Here is an 18,774-nt window from a genome sequence, read left to right as displayed (position 1 = left end):
TGTTTTTAAAAATCTTAACTTAAACACAGGAACCCAGTCAGATATGTAGTCATGTATGTCTAGGTCATATATCCCATGTGGGATGCTTCTGCAGTCAGAGAGAAAATTCAACCCAACCTGCTTTATAGGGACGGAGGTGGAGGAACGGAGAGATGTCGTGTGCTCAGGATTTCTCTTGAAACAAATATGGATTTGGGATTGAGATTTAACTCCTTTAAAGTATTCCCAACTCAGGGACAAGGCTGTGTATAGCACGAGAGGCACAGAATGGCACCACAGGTAACATTCTCTGGCCAAGCCATTCCCACTGTGGTGGGGACCAGCTTGGAGCCACCAGGGGGTTTCTGCAGTAAGATGATGAGTCCGTCTTGGTCTCACTCCCTGAAGCTGAGGCTGTTCTCCAGGAAGCCTTGTGGGGATGTTACCGGAGAAAGCAAGGGTTCTTGTCTTTGCACAAGAAAGAGTTCAGGTGTGAGACAGAGGGCAGTGGAAAGCAAAATAGCAAGGTTTATTAGGGTAGGGACATCCGTAAGAATGGATGGGCACCTCTCCAGACCAGGACCTGAGAGAGAGTGCCCAGTCGCTCAGACTGGGGGAGAGCGAGGTTGCATGGTTGAGTGGAGAGAGTACACCTGGGCAGGCCAGGTGGGCGACTCAGCAGAGAGGCAGAAGGCTGAGCGCACAGTCCGGTTGAGGCAGGGGGGTTTTAAGGCGATGGGTCTTGTCTTCTCCTGGAACAAAGGACTTTTTGGATGTAAATACTAAAAATTCCTTTCTAAATTTTCCCCCTGAAGTTATCAGACAGGAGGAAGCCTGGCTGGCATCGCCTTCACCCCCTGGTTAGAGGAAGGATGGGCAGGACCCCCTGGAAGATCAGGATCCGTGGCAGGATGTTTGAAGTGCAGATACTGGGCTGCACCTGGAAGGGTATCGGGATGACTTTGAGATGCGGATGCTGGACCTAGATGTCAATTCCTTAGGCCTTTGTCAAACACACATAAGCTCATTTCGGACTTCCTACCTAACATTGAGAGAGGAAGGGAGATTGCACATGAAGTGCCTGTACTCTTGGCCACTCTGTTGTGCTGAATTGACTCACTTTCAGCAGGATGTGATGGTATAATGATCATCCCATTGCAGATTACATTGTGCAAAGTGGGAGCCCTGAGTGACCTTCAAGCATCCTCTGAGAGGTGAATGTAACTTGACCACTTTCTCTGGCATCCTTCCCTCCCTGTGTGTTCCTTCTTCCTGCTCCCTCCTACTTCTCATCTGACTCAGAACCTCCTGTGGCATTTATGGTGGCGGCTGCCTACTTCCATCTGCAGCTTAGATGCAAAGATTCCACGAAGACCTCTTTGTCAAGCACCCAAGCCTTCCAGGTTTTTTTTTTTTTAATTTTTATTTAATAACTATAAATTTCCAAAGTACAGCTTTTGAATTACAGTGGCTTTTCCCCCCCATAACTTCCCTCCCACCCGCAACCCTTCCATCTCCCGCTCCCTCTCCCATTCCATTCACATCAAGATTCATTTTCAGTTATCTTTATATACAGAAGATCAATTTAGTATATATTAAGTAAAGATTTCAACAGTTTGCACCCACACAGAAACACAGTGTAAAGTACTGTTTGAGTACTAGTTATAGCATTAATTCACATTGTACAACACATTAACAACAGAGAGCCTACATGGGGAGTAAGTGCACAGTGACTCCTGTTTTTGACTTAACAATTGACACTCTTATTTATGGCATCAGTAATCACCCTAGGCTCTTGTCATGAGTTGCCAAGGCTATGGAAGCCTTTTGAGTTTGACAACTCCAATCTTATTTAGACAAGATCATAGTCAAAGTGGAAGTTTTCTCCTCCCTTCAGAGAAAGACACCTCATTCTTTGATGGCCTGTTCTTTCCACTGGGATCTCACTTGCAGAGATCTTTCATTTAGGTTTTTTTTTTCTTTTGCCAGAGTGTCTTGGCTTTCCATGCCTGAAATACTCTCATGGGATCTTCAGCCAGATCCGAATGCCTTAAGGGCTGATTCTGAGGCCAGAGTGCTATTTAGGACATCTGCCATTCTATGAGTCTGCTGTGTATCCTGCTTCCCATGTTGGATCGGCCTCTTCTTTTTAATTATATGAGTTAGTATTAGCAGACACTAGTCTTGTTTATGTGATCCCTTTGACTCTTAGACCTATCATTATGATCAATTGTGAACTGAAACTGATCACTTTGACTAGTGAGATGGCATTGGTACATGCCACCATGATGGGATTGAATATAGAATCCCCTGGCACGTTTCTAACTCTACCATTTGGGGAAAGTCAGATTGAGCATGTCCCAAATTGTACAACTTCTCCCTCTCTTATTCCCACTCTTACATTTAACAGGGATCACTTTTCAGCTAAATTTAAATACCTAAGAGTGTATATTAATTAAAGAATTCAACCAATAGTATTAAGTAGAACAAAAAAAAAATACTAAAAGGGATAAAGTATTAAGTTGTTCATCAACAGTCAGGACAAGGGCTGATCAAGTCACCGTTTCTCATAGTGTCCATTTCACTTCAACAGGTTTCCTTTTTGATGCTCAGTTAGTTGTCACCGATCAGAGAGACAACTCCGTTTTCCAAAGTAAATTCTCAAGGGTGAGGATCTGATAGGCTCAGCTCTTTGGTTCACTCTAGCTTATCGAGTGACTGTGACTCAAGGGTGACTCAGCACCCTGGGTCAGGTGTTCCCCCATATCCGGTCATCTATACTGGACCCTGAGCTCATCGTTCAAGGACATGCAGCTGGGAGTGGCTGAGAAGGCACTGTCATCAATAAACATCTCTGGCATGTCTCTGTCTATAGAACTGTTCTACCCTCCTTCTGAGAGTTGAATTTCCATTATCTTACAGAATATGATCCATCTCACTAAATTTATCATTGCAGAAAAACTGAGTGCATATATGCTAATACTCTTTGTCTACCTCATAAACACTGATGTTAAATAAGATAGGAATTATAAGAATAAACCCCAAGGGACTTCCTTCAGTGTCTGGTGGAACACTATTAAGTTTTGAGTTCAATCCATATGCCAGGACACTAGCTGATATATAAAAAGAGTCAAAAGGTAGTACTTTTGCTTGAATGGTAACAGAATCACTCATTCCAGGGAGCTGTTGGGTGTGTTGGATCATGCACACAGCTCTGAAGCCAGCTGGCCTGGCGTCTAATCCTGGCTACAACGCCTCTGAGCTGTGTGACTTAGGGGTTGTAGGTGTCCCTGGGGCCCCTTTTCTCATGTGCAAAAGGAGATACTGAGAGTACTTATGATGTGGGTTATTGTGAAGATGACAAGTAGCCAGTGTAAAATATTTTAAGCAAAATACCCTACAAATGTTACTTATTATCATAATTAATCCCATAATCTTTTGTTGAACACCAGTTATAGAACTTAAGCTAGTTTTGGGTGGCATTTTGTGATTTTTTAAAATATATTTAGTTCTTTAAAATTTTACTCTTGAGGTGGGCATTTGGCCTCATGGTGAGGATGCTCGCGTCCATATCACGGTGCCTGGGTTTGACTCCAGCTTCTGGCCAGTGCAGATCCTGGGAGGCAGCACTGATGGTTCAAGTGATTGGGTCCTCCAAATGGGTAGGAGACTTGGATTGTGTTCTTGTTTCCCAGGTTCTGGCTTTGGCTTTGGTTTGGCCTAGTCCCAGCCCCAGTCATTGTGTACATCTGAGGAGTGAACTAGCACATAGGATTTCTCTCTTTCTTTTTGTCTCTCTGCCTCCCAAATTTAATAATAATAAAATAATAATAATTATAATAATAATAACAAATGTTATTCTTTAATTAGCAACATGGAAAAAAAGATATTCACTTCAGGATGCAAACCAGAGGCAGAAACCCCCCTCCCACCCCCAAACAACTGGTTTTCCTTAACTAGTTAGGCTGGAGCAAAGTTGAAACCATGCCAGAATCACTCCAGCTCTCACCACCACCTAATCTCCAGATCCTGGTCACAGTCATCTTGGCTGGAGATGGGCTTCACTTCGTCCTAGAGCCTAGTTCAAGGGAACCCATGGCTTCCGCAAGTTAAAGCCTTCCGTGCTCCTGCTGCTGGCTGTGCCACTCAGCCATGGGCAAGTAGAACTGTAAATCACAGCCTTGGTGAGGGTCAAAGATTCTAGAACCTTCAGCTCCTGCATGTCCTGCTCATTAGCTCAGGGAATGGGATTTGAGGTACATTCAGCAGCCATTTGTTGACTTGTAACACCTTTGGATCTTTCAGGTCTTTCCAGAACTAACTAACTAACTAACTAACTTCCTTCTTTCCTTCCTTTCTTCCTTCCTTCCTTCCGTCCATCTTTCACATTTATTTACTTATTTGAAAGACAGAGTTACAGAGAGGGAGAGAAGTAAGGCAGAGAGAAAGAGAGGTCTTCCATCCACTGGTTCCTCCCTAAATGACCACAATAGCTGGGGCTGGGCCAGAGCAAAGCCAGGAGCCAGGAGCTTTATCTGTGTCTCCTAAGTGTGTGGCAAGGGCCCGAGCACTTGGGCCATTTTCTGTTGCTTTCCTAGGCCATTAGCAGGGAGCTGGATTGGAAGTGGACTCAATGGCCGGCACCACAGCTCACTAGGTTAATCCTCCGCCTGTGGCGCTGGCACACTGGGTTCTAGTCCTGGTCGGGGTGCTGGGTTCTAGTCCCGGTTGCCCCTCTTCCAGTCCAGCTCTGCTATGGCCTGGGAAGGCAGTGGAGGATGGCCCAAGTCCTTGGGCCCTGCACCCGCATGGGAGACCAGGAGAAGCACCTGGCTCCTGGCTTCGGATCAGCACGGTGCACCGGCCGCAGCGGCCATTGGAGGGTGAACAATGGTAAAAGGAAGACCTTTCTCTCTGTCTCTCTCTTTCTCACTATCCACTCTGCCTGTCAAAAAAAAAAAAAAAAAAAAAAAAAAAAGAACATTTGATGCCCATATGGGATGCTCGTGTCTCACGCAGCGGCTTTACCTTTTGCCCCACAACACTGGCCCCAGCATTGCCATTTTGAGTCTTTTAAAAACAACCACTCTATGGGGCCGGCACCATGACTCACTTGGTTAATCCTCCGCCTGCAGCGCCGGCATCCCATATAGGCACTGGGTTCTAGTCCCAGCTGCTCCTCTTCCAGTCCAGCTCTCTGCTGTGGCCCGGGAAGGCAGTGGAGGATGGCCCAAGTGCTTGGGCCCTGCACCTGCATGGGAGACCAGGAGGAAGCACCTGGCTCCTGGCTTCTGATCGTTGCAGCACCGGCCGTGGCGACCATTTGGGGGTGAACCAACAGAAGGAAGACCTTTCTCTCTGTCTCTCTTTCACTGTCTAACTCTGTAAAAAAAAAGAAAAAGAAAAAAGAAAGAAAGAAAAGAAAAAGAAAATAAGAAAGTTCTTAAAAAAAATCACTCTCAGTGGGGCCAACACTGTGGCACAGTGTGTTAAAGCCTTGGCCTGAAGTGTCAGCTTCCCATATGGGCACCGGTTCTAGTCCCGGCTGCTCCTCTTCTGATCCACCTCTCTGCTATGACCTGGGAAAGCAGTAGAAGGTGGCCCAAGATCTTGAGCCCCTGCACCCATGTGGGAGACCCGGAAGAAGCTCCTGGCTCCTGGCTTCGGATCGGCGCAGCTCTTGCTGTTGTGGCCATCTGGGGAGTGAACCAGCGGATGGAAGACCTCTCTCTCTGTCTCTACCTCTCTCTAACTCTGTATTTCAAATAAATAAAGTAAATCTTAAAAAAAAAAAAAAACTCTCTGAGTAAGCCTAACTGTAGATTTGTGAGTTTCATGAGAATAGTAGTCTTAAATGAAAAAATTCAGATGCTATTCCCTTGTTACTTTCTCCCAATCTATATGGTCATAATCTTATCACAGAAATCAGACTGATTTAGTTATTCCAAGCTCTTTGAAGTGCCCTATCCCTAGTTGGTAACTTTCTGTCATCTTCATGTGAATACATATATATATATATATATATATATATATATATATATACAGTTTCATAAAATTCCCGTTGTGAACATTTTCATCTGCCTGGGACCAAACCGAGAGCAATTGCATGAATCGTGTGGCCGTCTAGAATATCAGAAAGTCAGTTTAGTCCAATTATAATTTTCTCAATTGAATATGAAATATTTTAGAAAGCTAATTCTTTGACTCTTACAGTGACATTTCCCCTTGCCTCGTTTTCTCCTGTATGAGGGTGTCTTCAAACATGTCATGAAAGATGACTGTGACGAAAAGCTTGCTTGGATTTCAATTTCTTTTGCATGAAAATACCTTCTGTTTTAATTCCACTTTTCCAGGAGCTTTTCAAAGCGCCCTTATATTGCTTTTGGGCATCGTGACTTGAAGCTGTAAGTCTAACGGTTGAGAGTCTGTTCTGAAACAGACACAGCAGGCACCCTCAGATCCAAGTTCATGAACTGCCAAAAGCCTAATTAAACAATGAAATGTGGTGTTGGTTAGTGATCATCTTGAACTAAAGCTGCACAAGTTCTGCTCCAAGGTTCTGTCACACTTAATATACTCTTCTCACCAAGTACACATATCAGGTTCGCCGCCGCTGAACAGGCAGCCTCTCATAAGTGTAGTGGTAAACATTTTGATTAGTGACAAGTGTTTTCACATCTGCTTACTTCAAGCATAAGTGCTTTTCTCCTTCTCACAGAAAAATTGGGATGAGGAAAATATCATCAGCCCCATTCATTTCCACGTGCCGTTTCAGCTAGTATGTAAATACAGGGCGGGCAGGACTAGGATTTGTCTTATATTAACACAGCATTGCCACTGCGTTGGCCCGTGCCAGGGAGTGATGGGAAATTGGCATGCCTAATGGAGCTGTGGTGAATATTCATTTTTCCATCTGGAAACTTAGCGTGTGTGATTTAGGAGATTGAAAACTGGTGCGACTTCAGTGCTGTAACTCCATCAACTTTACAGTCTTGGGAGAGAAACTCACATTCAAAAGTGAATGTGTTTCTGTAAAAGTATATAAATGAGAACTACAACGGAAACTAATTATGCCCATTTCTTCAAGGTAACCTGGGGTACAACTGCATCTGAGAAAAAAAGGGGGATCCAGAACCACACTTTGGTCACCATCGTGGAGGTCATAGGAACCTGGAGAAGCTCTCTGCTCATTCTCCACAGGATTGCAATTTCATCAAGGGTTGCCTGAGAAATACAGAATTGGAAGGAAATTGAGTAAGGAAGACACACCTTATCCCATAAATAAAATCCTGACGTTAGAGCTTGGATTGAAAGTCTCTTGGGGATGGACAGCTTGTTCCACTGTTAGAACTGCTCTTTGGAAACTAATGGGCTTGGCTTTGTATCTCCCACTGTTCTGCACAAATGAACCAAACTGGGAATCAGTTGGAGTCACTGAAGCTTAACACAACTCCAGCTATTGTTTACATGGCTCCCATGAAACCCTTATGCCAAGCTGATTAGATTTACAGTTCATTCGATAAGCTTGTCTGCTCATGGCGCATAAGGCGGTGAACCTTTTCATGAAATGAAACTGGAGCCGGGGAGGGGAGAAAGCCAAAACAACCTTTAACGAAGAGGGAGGCTGGGAGCCCGTGGTGGGGGACCATGTCAGGTGTTGGGAAGCTCCTTTGCGCTGGGATTCTTGAGATGATGTTTTTGGGATTTGCCCTCCTGCTTACCAAAAACTCTTTAGTGTCATTTTAAAAACTTCTTTGTGATCATGGATATGCTTGATGCTAATGGAAGCTGAGGACTAGAAAAGACTCCTTAAAATAAAGATGACTGGGGGCGGGGGGAGTCCAGAGCACACTGTGGATCCGTGGACGTCATCACCCCCTGCACAATGCCAGCACTTTCCTCTCTGGCTCCCTCCCGCCCCCACCCCAAGATAGAGGTTGGGGCGGGGGGGGGGGGGGGGAGTTTCTAAAACCTGCCTCACCGGCACGTGCTCTGGATCTGTCACTGAGTGGTTGGGAATTAGTCATCAAACCATGAATTCATCATCCCCAAAACTCTCCCTGGTCACCTTTTAGCCACTGTAACTGATCTCATTTCTCCAAGAGCATGACTTGGTGGCTTTGTGAACCATGGTTCAGCACTATGGGTTTTGTCCCACTGTGACAATGGTAGAGGGAGTGGCCAGCTGAATAGAAGCCGGTGCCACAAACAGGGGAGCCCTTTATGGGAACTTCATGCCAGATCTGTTTGGGTTGTCCATTGCTTCCTCACAAACTGGCCTAAAACTCAGTGGCTTAGACCAAGCACCATTTTATTAACATCTTGCAATTCTGTGAGTCTTAGTTAAGATCTATAGGGCTTGGTGGGGTGATTCTTCTGCTCTACTTCATGTCAGCCAGGGTTACTCAGCGGTACTCACCAGTGGCTGGGCACATTCATGAGATCCAAGACAGCTTCACTCCCATAACCTTGGCGTGGATGGCTGGAAGGCTCAGCTCAGCGGGCCGTCTTCCTGTCTGTGTGGTCTCACATCCACTCCACCATGGAAGCTGGACTGCGTACATGGTAGCTCACCATCCAAGAATGAGTGCTATCAATGTCCCAGGAACAAGTTATAAGGCTCCTTGGGTTTTTAACCTTGGAAGTCCCAGGACATTGTATCTGTTCATGTCTGTTGGCCAAGAAACTGAGGAAGGCCAGTTCAGATCCCTGAGAAAGGGAAGCAGAACCCTCCTCTCAATGAGAGCAGGGTCGAAAAACCTGCAGCCATTTTGAATCTGCCTCCAAGCACTTTCTTGTGACCTTAGAAAGAGGATTCAGACAAGTCATTTTTCAAATCTCTGACCCAATAATGGGAAAAGATGAAGCAAATCCTTAAGAAACCCCTATGTGACCCCAAATGAGTAAGGTATATCCCTTACTGAAAAATATGATATTCCATGCCAGACTTGGTTTCTCTTAGAATACAGGCACTAAATTTGTTTTTGTTGGTGCCTCTCTCCCCACTACGGTGTCTTTTAATCCTGATAGGCACTGAGTACTTAATAACAATTAGTGGGGCCAGTACTGTGGCGTAGCACATAATGCCGCCACCTGCAGTGCCAGATCCCATATGGGTGCCGGTTCGAGACCTGGCTGCTCCACTTCCGATCCAGTTATCTGCTATGTCCTGGGAAAGTGGTGGAAGATGGCCCAAGTCCTTGGGCCCCTGCACCCATGTGGGGGACCTGGAAGAAGCTCCTGGCTCCTGGCTTTGGATCAGTACAGCCCCGGCCATTGTGGCCAATTGGGGAGTGAACCAGCGGATGGAAGACCTCTCTCTGTCTCTGTCAATCTCTCTCTCTCTGCCTCTCCTTCTCTCTCTGTGTAACTCTGACTTTCAAATAAATAAATAAATCTTTAAAAAATAATAATTAGTAACAGTTTGAGGGAGCCATTAAGTGGACTGTATGGCTGAGAGTAATTACACAGCTTTCAAATGGATAACTCTTGCCTGGAAATTTGGCTGTCAGCCTTGAATAAATCACAGAGAAAACAGGTGTTTATGTAGAGCAGCAGAGTGCAAGTATTAAACTGGGCTGCCCTTTTCCATCCTTTGCCTTGTGGCCTGCCATCTTGTTACTGTAACCACACTCCCTCATACACCACCCATGTCCCCGGAATTCTTTGTGAGTCATAGCTGTGGCTCTGAACCACAGGGTGTCACCACTGCAGGTACAAACTGAGGCTGTTTCCTTCAGTCTTTTTATTTTCAGTTTCATCATAACAAAGTCTCCTCTGTGGCTCATAAGCCTCCGCCGAGTCTGCTATGGTGCTCAATGGAGGCTCCTCCCAACAATCTTTTCCTGAGAAGGCCTAGCAGGCATTGAGCCTCCTTCTGTCACGCATGTGCAGTTGGGATGAGGAGAGGGAGGGTGCAAGACTCCCAGCTACACATTGCTGAGGGGTTTGAAGAGGAGGTGGTGGTGGTGAGGGGAATCTATCATCCTGCACCATTTCCTTCCTACTCCATGTCACCGTGTCTTCTCTTTGCTTGGTGATTAAAGGAGGAGACAGTGCTGTGGTGTAATGGGTAAAGCCACTGCTGCAGTGCCGGCATCCCATATGGGCACCAGTTCGCATCCTGGTTGCCCCACTTCCGAGCCAGCTCTCTGCTATGGCCTGGAAAGCAGTAGAGGATGGCCCAAGTCCTTGGGCCCCTGCACCCCCGTGGGAGACCCAGAAGAAGCTCTTGGTTCCTGGCTTCTGGCTTTGGATCAGCCTGGCTCCGGCTGTTGCAGCCAGCAGATGGAAGAATTCTCTCTCTCTCTACCTCTGCCTCTCTGTAACTCTGCCTTTCAAATAAATAAATAAATCTTAAAAAAAAAAAAAAAAAAGATAAACTGGAGGGCTAGCTTTGTGAGCCCCTTGGGACAGTAGACCAAAGAGTGAAACAAACACATTTTCCAGTTCCGGAACTCTAGCCCTCTCAGATCCCTCCTGCTTTGTTCAAAAGATTCTGGATTTGCCATGGCCCCTCTCAGTCCATGCAAGTTGTCTCTGTTTCCCCCCAAATCCCATGCTAGGGATTTCTGTTCCCAGTTATATAGTTCACTTCTACTTTTCCCTAGTCAGCTTTGACTTGTTAGCAGTAATGTAGCCTCAGAGGCCTTGAGTCCACAATGGTGCCTTGCTTGTGGGCCATCTTGATCTAGGGGTTTCCCATGTCCAGGAGAATTACTGACTTGGGCAGGGAGGAGGTATCCTTCAGATACAGTGCACTGCTGGGTATGCCTCATTTTAAGCATGTAATGCAAGGGCAATACTTTGCCTTAAAAAACAATCCCTCCAACTTTAAGTAAGTCTACTGGCATAAAAAAATGATGATTGGTGAAAACCTGTAGGTACCTCATATAGTCACACTTTTAGTAGTTTCTACTCCCAGACTCAGAGTTTGGGACTAGTTATACAAGAATGACTAGGACATGGTCCCAACTCTAATGGAACCAGCAACCAGCCATGAAAGCCCATGAATCAGAGCATTGAGCAGCGTGATGGAGGGAAAGGTACAAGCAAAGGCTGAACTGGTCTAAGGAGGGGGAGCCTGGGGGTTGGAAAGGGAGCTACTCAGTGCCTAGCCACTTAGTTATCCTAAGTGGCTAATGGCCTTTTTTGGGAATTTTATTATCATTTTATTTGAAAGAGAGAGACAAAGAGAGATCTTTCATCCACTGGTTCACGGCCTGAATGTCTGCAACCATCAGTTCTGGGCAAGCTGAAGCCAGGAGCCAGGAGCTCCCGCCAGGTCTCCCACGTGGGAGGCAGGGACCCAGCCGTCACCTGCTGCCTCCCAGAGTGTACAGTAGCAGGAAGTAGGAATCGGAAGCAGAGCTGGGGCTCAAACCCAGGCTCTCAATTACGGAGTGTGGGAGTCCAAAGAGGTGTCTTAACTGCTGCATGAGGCTCCTGCCTCATTTTATGAACATTTGAAGATCCTTTGACTTTGGAATCTCTTTAAAAATACACATAATTCCCAAATTATTGTTCTTGCATTTGAATTAGTTACAAAATACAAATTGAAACGGTTGATGCCCCCTAAAATCATCATTAGCTGACTGTAGTCAGTACATAAAGCCTCAGAGAAATAGATGCAAGTGAGTTGTTTACCGAGGGTAAATATGGAAATTCTAAAAGCCCTTCAGAATCAAAGAGGTGACTGTCTCCCTTGCTCTCTTACCTCCTTTTCAACCAATGTGGCGTTTACCCAACTATTTCTGTAACCAGCAGCAACGGACGCTGGGTCGGCTACTTGGGGACAGTAGTGGGGTGGAGGTTCCATTTCCCAGTAGGGTACACAGCTGGAAAAATTCCTCCTGGCTCTCTGGGCCGGGTTGGGGGCACGACCTCCTGGCCTGCTGGGCGTTCTGAGACCCCCTCCTTCTGGAAGCAGGAAGAGCAAGTAGCATGTGTTTATGGATGAACCGCCCAGCCTAACGGGACGGTACTAGGGGGTTTCCTGCCAGAAGTCAGATTGGACACAGATCATGCTTTTCGAGCTGCTACAGTTCCTTGTTTGGGAAGCAGGAAATGTGGTCTCGGTGGATTATTTGTCTGCCAAGGCTGAAGTGGGGTCTGAAGGAGTGGTCCGGGTTATGAAATCCAAAGTCGGGAAATCCTGAATCTTAATTTGGTCAGGGACACCCGCATTCTCTCTCACAAAAAGTCCCTGTTGCAGATTCTCCAGACATAAAGTCGAGACAGCGGCTATTGCCTAGTGGACCTTAGTGATCTTTGAAATGTGCTAGAAGTATCAGCGAGTCTATTTTTCTCCTTTGTCACCAGGGAATGTCCAGAAATACATACTACAGAAATGCTTGGGTTGGTCACGTGGTCTGGGACAGCAAAGCCATTGTTATGGGGACCTTCTCAGCTATTCGGTGGCCTACATTTCTGCATTCTTGCCCTCTTTCCTTTGTTATTTGTTCGTTATAGTGGTATGTTCACAGGGCAGAATCTACTGCGCTGTCTTCAGACGTGTTGTTAAAGTGTCAGTAGGACAGACCGATTTAATATCTCTAGTGACTACTGACTTACCTGGTGCCAACGACTTGCTTTTCAGATTCTGAGAGATTCTAAAGTATAAGAGCTGATTTCGCTGTCAAGTGGTGTGTTCTCTTAACCTGCCGATGTACTTTAGGTTATTTAAGCTGCTTTAATGTTAGCAACAGGATGTATTCCACAAGGAAAAGCTCCCAACAAAATAACAGTTGACTTACTGGCAATGGTGTTGGGTCATTTAGGCACTAACTCTCCTCTCGGCCGAGTGGACTGTGCAAAGAGGGAGAGAAGGATGTGTTTGCAAATGTCCTTTGCTCTTACCTCCTGCTCCCCACTCCAGGCCTCCTGACCAGCTGGTCCTTGGAGCTTCTGAAGTTAGGATGCTGAGTGGGTACCTCTCATTGCTTCTCCAAACACTGGCCGGGGCGAAGCAGCCCAGCCCAGAGAGCAGCATGGATTTGCTTCTATCCATACCTCAGGTGCTGAGAAATGGGGCTGGGACAGGATGATTTACCGAGCCTTGATCGGAAGGCGTGGTCGGTCCTGTCGAAGGGAGTGGGGGACACTCAGTGTGGCCTCCCTTGCATGTTCTCTCTCTGGGTGATGCCTGAAGCCGTCTCATTTTGTTTTCTAGCATTATTTCTTCTCCTTCATGTTCACAGCTACCATTTTATTCCACACACATGTAATAGTAGACCATGTTCTAAACCTCGCACATACCGGCCCCTGTAATCCCTGTAACAGCTTGATGAGGTGAGAATTCTGGCCATTTTATGGATTAGAAAACTGAGTCCTAGAACAGTAGGATAACTTACTCTAGGTCCTCAGGTCATATGCAAGTGCAGCTGGGCTGCCTTCCGTGGGTGCTTGCTTTGAGCTGAGCTGATGGACTCCAGTGATCCCTGGATAAAGTCCTAACTTGTCTTTTATTTTCTCACAAAGGATGGTTTATAGAAAGCAAGTTAACTTTTTCTTTGAAGAAATTAATTTTTGAAACCATCGACTCTATGTTTGGCCTTTGCAGACTGCTTGAGATACACACAGCTTCATGTTTGGTTTTGACAGTGGCCGCCAGGCTGGAAAACCAAAGTTGCCACGTGTGGATTTCACCCCAGCCTTGAGAGCTCAGTTTTAAATTTAACTTGATTAATTTAAGGTTTGAGTTGATTTCTGGCCGGCAAACTGTGTCTCCCTAGCCTAGAAAAATTCCCGCAAAACAAACTGGGAAAAGAATCCCACCCAAAATGGCAACACGAAATACTCGAAATATTCAACAACATTTGTAAGGAGCTCACTGTCAGGGGCCTGGAGGCATTCAAGTGCAATCGACTTTAAAATAGAGCTGGGGGCACTTGGGTGGCTCCTGACCACAATCCAAGGAGGCTTTGTTCCTAGAAAATGTGCTGTGAGTTAAAGCTAATAAAGTATCATATAAAAAAAAACAAAAAGAAGAAGAAGAAGAAGAAAAAAAAAACAAAAACAAAAGCCTTGGGGCAGGCATTTAGCCAAGGAACAGTTAAGACACCCACAGCCCATATCATCAGAGGGCCTTCATTCAAGTCCCAGCTGTGGCTCCAGATTCCAACTTCTTGCCAATGCACACCCTGGGAGGCAACAGGTGATGGCTCAAGTAGTTGGGTCCCTGCCACCTCCGTGGGAGACCTGAGCTGAGTTTCCAGCTCCTGGCTCCAGCCCTGGCCCTTGAGGGCGTTTGAAGAGTGAACTAGCACAGGAGAGCTCGCTCTGTCTCTGTCTCTGCCTGAGGGTTGGGGGTGGGAAGCATTAAGTTTCAGTGTGGAAGAGGAGATCCCTAGAGCAGTCTTAGATTAAGAGAAATAAAAAAAGTAGTATGGAAAAATTTCTTTTTCTTAACACACACACAAAATTTGCTGTGCGGTAGTAGAATCCCTACTTAAAGCGGTTGACTATCCCTCTCTGGTTCCCAAAACTAGATCCTGGGTCAATGCTCTTCCCTTTTGCAAGACTGTGCACAGATGGAAGTTCCGGTTTTGACACAGCATTCTGCCAGGACTTTAGATCGCATCAACCCCACCAGGCAAGGCAACTCAGCATTCCCTACGCACGCGCGTGCACCACACACACACACACACACATGCTCCTTGCCCTAAATGGCTAGTGCGTCTTATCACCCATCTTTCTCCCTTTGATTCAAGACGAGTACCTTCTTGTCTCGGATTTTTTTCCCTCATTAAAACCATGTGCCTCCCTTCCCCAGGCCTTTACTTCATACTTCGTAGGGCTCTTGATTCTTCCATCCCTCTGGCTCCAGAGATGGACACGTCCTCAGTGAATCCTAAAAGACCTCGAAAACTCCCTTCTGGAAGACACTTGTGAAATCCGCAACTCTGTTTTACTATGGAAATGACAAACTTTGATTGTTGCATCTGGGAAAAGCGGACACACTTCGAAGAGATTGCAACAGGAGCTGAGAGCTTGACTCGACTTCAAGTATGTTCGGCATCCGATGCAGGAGATAGTTGGAAGGAAGAGTGTGGCTGATAGAGGTTTCCTTTTTGATGGGCACTTAGCATCCTCCAGAGCAAAGCCCTCACCCTTGATTTTCTTTGCCCCTCCTCCGGCACGAGCATCATTCAATTCAGTCGTGCGACACGGAGTTAGGGTATTCATTGTTACTTAGAATTAATGCCTGCATCCACATGTTACTCACTAGATACATCTCAGGAAGGAAGCAATGGACACTTCATGGAATTCCTCTTTGCAGTAAGGAGTGAGATCGGAATAGTAAACAGCGGGTGACATGGGACCTGCAGTGCCAGGGTGTAAGGGCTCAATGCCCCAGTTGCTGGGTTGAGAGGAAGTTGGTGAGTCCCAGTTAAGTGGGCAAAGAGCGAGGCTCGTTACATTCTGGTTTTTTTTTTTTTTTTTTTTTTGACAGGCAGAGTGGACAGTGAGAGAGAGAGAGAGAGAGAGAGAGAGAGAGAGAAAAGTCTTCCTTTTACCGTTGGTTCACCCTCCAATGGCCGCCACGGCCGGCGCACTGCGCTGATCTGATGGCAGGAGCCAGGTACTTATCCTGGTCTCCCATGCGGGTGCAGGGCCCAAGGACTTGGGCCATCCTCCACTGCACTCCCGGGCCACAGTAGAGAGCTGGGGAAGAGGAGCAACTGGGACAGAATCCAGCGCCCTGACCAGGACTAGAACCCAGTGTGCCTGCGCCTGCAGGCGGAGGATTAGCCTACTGAGCCACGGCGCCGGCCAAGGCTCATTACATTCTACGGACAAGAGCTTGCACCCTGTCTCTCTGGAATACTGTGTGTTTATCACGAAGAAGAAAAGCCATGGTGCATAAAAAACTCACAATGCAGCTTTCCCTATTAATTAGTTTACTTCTCCAACAGTTTCTCAAACTTACCACTTATTAAATGCAAAACAGCGTGATCACCAAGATCATCTACTGAGTTAAAACCCACTGCTTTCCACTTTGGACTACCTTTGACGGGGAGTTCCTGATGGGCAATCCGTGGTACACGTCTCTAAGAAGCTGAGGGATGCACTCTGGCAGCTGCTACCTGCTGGGGGGACCCTTGATGATGTCCTTGCAGCTTTTCTGAGTGGCGCGGGCTGCTCCCTGGGTACAGATACCCCTTAAGGGGAAGAACAGCATCCCCTATACACACCCACACACGGGCACCTACGGCCCCCCGCTCTCCCCTGGGACGTCACCCTGCTGTGTCCAGTACAGGGGACTCAGATTCCAAGAAGGACTCAAGTCACTCCAGCAGCCTTTCCTGTGCAGTGCTCTGGCAGGCTGCCGAAAACCGTGGTCCTCTACTCAGATCAAGCTTTTTTTTTTTTTTTTTAAGACTTATTTATTTATTTTGAAAGTCAGAGTTACAGAGAGAGAGATCTTCTATCTGCTGGTTCACTCTCCAGATAGCTGCAATGGCCAGTGCTGGGCCAGGCTGAAGCCAGGAGCCAGGAACTTCATCCAGGGCTCTCACATGGATGACAGGGGCCCAAACTCTTGGAACATATTCCACTGCTTTTCCAGGTCATTAGCAGGGAACTAGATTGGAAGTGGAGCAGCTGGGACAAGGAATCAGCACCTATATGGGATGCTGGCATCACAGGTGGTGGCTTTACCAGCTATGCCACAATGCTGGCTTGAAAGTCAGAGTTACACAAAGAGAGGAGAGGCAGAGAGAGAGGTCTTCTATCCTCTGGTTCACTCCCCAATTGGCTGCAATGGCCAGAGCTGTGCCGATCCAAAGCCAGGAGCCAGGAGCAAGGAGCCAGGAGCTTCTTCTAGGTCTCCCGTGCAGGTGTATGGGCCCAAGGACTTGGGCCGTCTTCTACTGCTTTCCCAGGCCGTAGCAAAGAGCTGGATCGTAAGTGGAGCAGCTGGGACTTGAACCAGCACCCATATGGAATGCTGGCACTGCAGGTGGCAGCTTTACCCACTACTCCATAGCGCCAGCCCCAGCAAGGTTCTTAAACCCACAAAATACGTGGGGATTACAAAGGAAATCAAAATATAGGTTAACAAAATGTTTTTAAAAAAGTTGTGCTCCAGCAATATATGATTCCTTGTTGCCACACAACAAGAGCTAGCTGAGGCTGCAGCTGGTCATTTGAGATAGCTGCAATAATTGTGATGTGGTGTAAGGTCTTATATTTAATTTAAAAAATTATTTCAAAGGCAGAGAGAGCAAGAAGCAGATACAAAGAGATCTCCTATCTATTGGGTTACTTCCAAATGCCCACAAACAGCTAGGAGCCAGGAACTCAATCCAGGTCTCCCACATGGGTGGCAGGGACCCAAGTACCTGAGCCATCATGAATGCCTCCCAGGTGTGCATTAACAGGAAGCTGGAGGCAGTAGCCCAGGGGAGACTTGAACCTGCGCACTCCCTATAGGAGGCCGTAAGGGATGTGGGTGTCTCACTTGCTGCACCAAACACTCGCCCTCAAAACTTAGGGTTTCTTTTTTTGACAGGAAGTTAGACAGTGAGAGAGAGAGAGAGACAGACAGACAGACAGAAAGGTCTTCCTTTTTCTGTTGATTCACCCCCCAAATGGCTGCTACGGCCAGCACGCTGTGCCCATCCAAAGCCAGGAGCCAAGTGCCTCCTCCTGGTCTCCCATGTGGGTGCAGGGCCCAAGCACTTGGGCCATCCTCCACTGCCTTCCCGGGCCACAGCAGAGAGCTGGACTGGAAGAGGAGCAACCAGGACAGAAGCCAGTGCCCCAACTGGGACTAGAACCTGGGCGCCTGCAGGCGTAGGATTTGCCTAGTGAGTCGCAGCACCGGCCAGAACTTAGGGTTTTTAATGGCAACTAATAATAGATACTTACCTTACCTCCACTGTGGTTTGTTGCTCACATTCATAAAGGAAATGCTGAAAGCCAGCAAGAGCTTAGTGAAAAGAAAAATGCTATTTTTTTTCTAAGCTAACAGCACTGCTGTTTTTTTCCTTTTCCGTGGCTAAGAATCCCTGCAGGATAAGGTTGCTCAAGGCCCAACACCTCCCAGGTGGCCCCACTCCACGCCCTTACAGTCTTTATGCCACCCTCATGGACCTCAGGGATGCCTCTCGGCTTGGAAGCCGTGCCCCAACACCTGGACACCACACTTTGCCTTTCTGACTTCACTGGGTGATGGGGTGGGGGTGGGGGGCAGCTGAGCTTGGATTTCCTCATCTGCCAACAGAAAATGCCTGGGGCCAGGCCTGTGGCTTAGCAGGTAAAGCTGCCGCCTGCAGAGCCAGCATCCCATTTGAGCTCCTGTTCAAGTCCAGGCTGCTCCACTTCCGATCCAGGTCCCTGTCAATGTGCCTGGGAAAGCAGTAGAAGATGGCCCAAATCCTGGGGCCCCTGCATCTCCGTGGGACACCCAGTGGAAGCTCCTGGCTCCTGGCTTCGGATAGGTGCAGCTCCAGCCTCTCTGGCCATCTGGGGAGTGGACCAGAGGATGGAAGACCTCTCTCTCTCTGCCTCTGCCTCTCTGTAACTCTGCCTTTCAAATAAATAAATACATCTTAAAAAAAAAAATGCCCACCAACTAGGCTGTTAGGATTCAAGGAGACGAGAGTTGCTCTGGAAATTGTCCAACACTACCCAAGTGTGAGTGCCCTCTTTTCATGTTTGATGGCGAGGCTTCAAGAACCCACAACACTCCGGTGTCCCAAGTATCCGGCACGCGGGTCCGGCATTCCATAAACACTTGTGGAATGAATGAATGTACCCTGCTTGTGCACAGGGGCCCACGTCTGCAAG

General features: G+C 47.1%; 1 long non-coding RNA gene across 1 annotated transcript in view; it reads left to right on the top strand.

Moving 5' to 3' along the window:
• LOC149127378 (uncharacterized) overlaps window positions 1-7,261 on the top strand; it is a 43,927-nt gene extending 36,666 nt beyond the window's left edge. The window contains exon 3 of the long non-coding RNA XR_016230793.1: window positions 7,067-7,261. This is a non-coding gene — a long non-coding RNA (uncharacterized LOC149127378). The remainder of the gene's footprint in view (window positions 1-7,066) is intronic.
• Window positions 7,262-18,774: the final 11,513 nt, after the last annotated feature.

The sequence above is a fragment of the Oryctolagus cuniculus genome, chromosome 3, assembly GCF_051225735.1.
Source record: "Oryctolagus cuniculus isolate XC-2025 breed Fujian yellow rabbit chromosome 3, ASM5122573v1, whole genome shotgun sequence".
NCBI lineage: Eukaryota > Metazoa > Chordata > Mammalia > Lagomorpha > Leporidae > Oryctolagus > Oryctolagus cuniculus.
This window is presented reverse-complemented; position numbering and strand designations above follow the sequence as displayed.